This window comes from Brassica napus, unplaced genomic scaffold (assembly GCF_020379485.1).
Source record: "Brassica napus cultivar Da-Ae unplaced genomic scaffold, Da-Ae ScsIHWf_1216;HRSCAF=1740, whole genome shotgun sequence".
Taxonomy (NCBI): Eukaryota; Viridiplantae; Streptophyta; class Magnoliopsida; order Brassicales; family Brassicaceae; genus Brassica; species Brassica napus.
Genome location: NW_026014637.1, coordinates 119091 through 124208, shown reverse-complemented (window position 1 = coordinate 124208; position 5118 = coordinate 119091). Strand labels below are relative to the sequence as shown.

Here is a 5118-nt window from a genome sequence, read left to right as displayed (position 1 = left end):
CCTGTGTGTGCTGACGGTCACACACGGACAGCCACGGACGTCATGTGTGTGCTGACGGACACACACGGATGTCCTGTGTGTGCTGACGGACACCCACGAACGTCCTGTGTGTGCTGACGGACACACGCGGAAAGCAATGGACGTCCTGTGTGTGCTGGCGGACACACATGGAAAGCCACGGACGTCCAGTGTGTGCTGGCGGACACCCACAGACGTCCTGTGTGTACTGAACAGACAGCCCACATGGGCCAAAATCACCCGAACAGTCCACGGGAAGAGTCAGCGTGCTGAGTCCAAGAACGATCGTGCTGATATGTGTACTGATGGACAGCCAAAGACGTTTTGTGTGTGCTGACGGACACACATGGACAGCCACAGACGTCCTGTGTGTGCTAACAGACCCACACAGACGTCCTGTGTGTGATGACGAACACCCATGGACGTCGTGTGTGTGCTGACGGACACACACCGACAGCCACGGACGTCCTGTGTGTGCTGACAGACAGCCACAGACAGCCACGGACGTCCTGTGTGTGCTGGCAGACACCCACGAACGTTCTGTGTGTACTGAACAGACAGCCCACGTTGGCCAAAATCACCCGAACAGTCCACGGGTAGGGCCAGCGTGCTGAGTCCAAGGACCAACGTGCTGATATGTGTACTATTGGACAGCCACGGACGTCCTGTGTGTACTGATGGACACAGACACGGATAGACACGAACAACCATGAACGTCCTGTGTGTGCTGGTGGACAACCCACGGACGTCCTGTGTGTACTGAACAGACAGCCCATGTGGGCCAAAATCACCCGAACAGTCCACGGGAAGGGTCACCGTGCTTAGTCCAAGGACCAACGTGCAGATATGTGTACTGATGGACAGCCACAAACGTCCTGTGTGTGCTGATGGAGACACACAGACACACACGAACAGCCACGGACGTCCTGTGTGTGCTGACGGACACACATGAACGTACTGTGTGTGTTGACGGACACCCATGGACGTCCTGTGTGTACTGAACAGACAGCCCACGTGTGCCAAAATCACCCGAACAGTCCACGGCAAGGGCTGAGTCCAAGGACCAGCGTGCTGATATGTGTGTTGATGGACAGCCACAGACGTCCTATGTGTGTTGACGGACACACACGGACACACACAGACCAGGGATCAGCGGATGTTGCTTTTAGGACTCCGCTGGCACCTTATGAGAAATCAAAGTTTTTGGGTTCCGGGGGGAGTATGGTCGCAAGGCTGAAACTTAAAGGAATTGACGGAACGGCACCACCAGGAGTGGAGCCTGCGGCTTAATTTGACTCAACACGGGGAAACTTACCAGGTCCAGACATAGTATGGATTGACAGACTGAGAGCTCTTTCTTGATTCTATGGGTGGTGGTGCATGGCCGTTCTTAGTTGGTGGAGCGATTTGACTGGATAATTCCGTTAACGAACGAGACCTCAGCCTGCTAACTAGCTACGTGGAGGCATCCCTTCACGATCGGCTTCTTAGAGGGAGTATGGCCATTTTGGCCAAGGAAGTTTAAGGCAATAACAGGTCTTTGATGCCCTTAGATGTTCTGGGCCGCACCCGCGCTACACTGATGTATTCAACGAGTTCACACCTTGGCCGATAGGCCCGGGTAATCTTTGAAATTTCATCGTGATGGGGATAGATCATTGCAATTGTTGGTCTTCAACGAGGAATTCCTAGTAAGCATGAGTAATCAGCTCGTGTTGACTATGTCCCTTCCCTTTGTACACACCGCCCGTCGCTCCTACCGATTGAATGATCTGGTGAAGTGTTCGGATCGCGGCGACGTGGGTGGTTTGCCGTCTGCAACATCGCGAGAAGTCCACTAAACCTTATCATTTAGAGGAAGGAGAAGTCGTAACAAGGTTTTCGTAGGTGAACCTGCGGAAGGATCATTGTCGTACCCTGGAAACAGAACGACCTGAGAATGATGAAACATCACTCTCGGTAGGCCGGTTTCTTACTGTGCGTGCAGATTCCTTGGTTATACGTTCATCCATGCCCAAGACTTCAGTTTTGGTTGGATCGTACGCATAGCTTCCGGATATCATCAAACCACGGCACGAAAAGTGTCAAGGAAAATGCAACTAAACGGCCTGCTTTCGCCAACCCGGAGACGGTGTTTGTTTGGAAGCAGTGCTGCAATGTAAAGTCTAAAACGACTCTCGGCAATGGATTTCTTGGCTCTCGCATCGATGAAGAACGTAGAAAAGTTTGATACTTGGTGTGAATTGCAGAATCCCATGAACCATCGAGTCTTTGAATGCAAGTTGCGCCCCAAGCCTTCTGGCCGAGGGCACGTCTGCCTGGGTGTCACAAATCGTCGTCCCCCCATCCTCTCGAGGATATGGGACGAAAGCTGATCTCCCGTGTGTTAACGCACGCGGTTGGCCAAAATCCAAGCTAAGGACGCCAGGAGCGTCTTGACATGCGGTGGTGAATTCAATTCTCGTCATATTGTCAGACGTTCTGGTCCAAAAGCTCTTGATAACCCAAAATCCTCAACGCGACTCCAGGTCAGGCGGGATCACCCACTGAGTTTAAGCATATCAATAAGCGGAGGAAAAGAAACTAAAAAAGATTCCCTTAGTAACGGCGAGCGAACCAGGAAGAGCCCAGCTTGAAAATCGGATGTCTTTGGCATTCAAATTGTAGTCTGGAGAAGCGTCATCAGCGACGGACCGGGCCCAAGTTCCCTGGAAAGGGGTGCCAGAGAGGGTGAGAGCCCCGTCGTGCCCTGTAACGCCCGAATCCGGCCTCTCGACAAGACTGGACCCGTTTGCTACTTAATCAATTTCTTTGCTTGTTTGATTCATTTTTAAGTCTTTCATTTACAAAGTCATGTTCGAATCTGAGGTTCTAAATCAATTTAACAGATAGCACAGCGGAATAACAATGTGTAAACTTTGTATTACTTAGAAACATGAGATCCAATACACAACTTCTTAACAGTTTCATAGACAATCACTAGTTCGTCCCTAGCATCATCTAACCAGACGTTACACAGCCTCTCACTGACCGAGCCTTCACGGCTCCTTGGCTTGACCAGAACCATCCTTAGTTCCTGAAACCACAAATAGGTAAGCATTAATCATAACCGAGAATAGGACTGGTCGATCTTACAATGCTGGGCTTGGTTCCTAGAACATTGATAAACCTCAGACAATATACTTATAAAAAGATATGAACCTGCCTACCGAATCCTAAGTCATTCAACCAACCACCCCTTGACTTAGAATCAGATAGACAGCCCAGAATAGATAAACAGAACACACGAACAGTCCGGATCGTCCCGAAGACCAATCCGTCCATCCAGATAGAATCTAGGTGCGACCGGCCTAGAAGAAGTCCGGCTCAATGGCCCAACGGACTTCCTTACCTGATCCGGCCTTGGGCCTGGATCCAACGGCCGAGTAAGCCTCACGCCCAATCCGGTCAGGCCAATGGCCACTCGGACCTTGCGACTCTTACCCTGGCCTGGACGGACCGTGTACTTGTCTCAACGGACAAGACATGGTCTGATCCCTAAGGAACGGACACGGCCTGCCTCAACTGGCACCGCTTGGTACACGCACCCCCTTGGCCTTTGGTACCTCTTGGTCCTCGTACCACTTGGTGCTCGTACCACTTGGTGCTCGTACCACTTGGCGTTCGTAACCCTTGGTTACTTACACCCTTTGGCAACTCACAACCGTTGGTAACTCGTGACCTTTGGCCACTCGTGCCTCTTGGGACATGCCCAACCGTTTAGTCCAACCACCCAGTCTATGGTGCGATTTGAACTGACCGTCTAACCGACCAGCGTCTAGGTTAGCGGTTTGGTTATGTCCCGCCAGTCTAGGAACGTGTCCCTTGGACTGAACCATCACAACCCTTCGTGCATAATCAGAAAGAAGAGAATGGACCGGATATGAACAAGAAGAGGAGAAGCGGCCGGGTCTAATGAACCATCCAGAGCCGCGGTGCGGTCACAAGGACCGTCTGTTCGGACTGGTGCGGCCAAAGCTCACCACATACCTTCTGAACCAGGTCAGGGTTCTCCACGCTCTTCTCCTGCTCTCGGTCTCCCATACTTGATCGGAGGTTGCTTAACAAACGATCAGATCGCCGGAAACCTAACAACCACACAATCGGCCTTGCTTTGGCCGGAAACTCTCTCTCTCTTTCTTTCTCTCTCTCTATGATTTCTCTGAGTATTCTACTCTGGATTGGATAAATGAAATCGACAGAGAGGACCCCATATTTATAGAAAACGAGGGGGTAAGTCTTTCCTCACAAACAGGCATGACTGGCCAGCGGATGGGCACAATCGGCCAAGGGTTACACCCTCTCGGCCGCATGCGTCCCTTCGCCAATACCGCATGGGTTTGGGTCGGACAGAGGCCCAAAGCCTTACCCAACTCTTCTGGACTTAGCCCATGGCCTTGTCCTAAGCCCCAATGGTCCATGACCTCATGGCCAGACCCCCATGGCCTGCCACCGGCCCGGACCCGGACCATCAGACCGAAACCCGAACAGTCCGTCCAGCTGAGATGAGCTGACCCCCAACTGCCTCAGCTGAGTGAGCTAGTAGTCCAGCTAGTGGAGCTGACCTTGTAGTGTCCGAGCTGGATGTAGCTTAACCTAACTCCGTTGAGCTGGTTGAGCTACCCGTTCCATTCGTCCAGCTACCGTCCTGCTCGGTCTAGCTGACTCTCGACTTGTGTAAGGTTAAGTCTAAGTTTCTTACGTCCTTAACCTTCTTATCCGGCAATGGAACGCTTACCTTGATGTCTTAAGACAGACTAGTACGTTTCCTCGAACCATGGCCTTCCCAATGATCCTATTCAGGATCCGGGATGTTACAAGTCTCCCCCACTAGCAATGGATTCGTCCTCGAATCCGAGTCATGTGTTTCATCCAACACAAACTGGTCGAACCAATTTGGAAACTTGGCCTTCATCCTGGCCTTCGTCTCCCAAGTGGTCTCTTCTCGACCATTACAATCCCAAATGACCTTGACCATCTAGATTGTTTTCTTTCTCATTGCTTTTTCCATCCTATCTACGATCCGAACCGGCCTTGTTTCCAAAGTTAGGTTCGTACCTA

The 5118-nt window shown here is 51.5% G+C and overlaps 1 non-coding gene across 1 annotated transcript; it reads left to right on the top strand.

The window, feature by feature from the left end:
* The first annotated feature begins 2190 nt into the window (after nt 1-2190).
* LOC125596507 lies at nt 2191-2346 on the top strand. Its single transcript, XR_007331105.1, has one exon. It is a non-coding gene; the product is annotated as a 5.8S ribosomal RNA (ribosomal RNA).
* The last annotated feature ends 2772 nt before the right edge of the window (nt 2347-5118 follow it).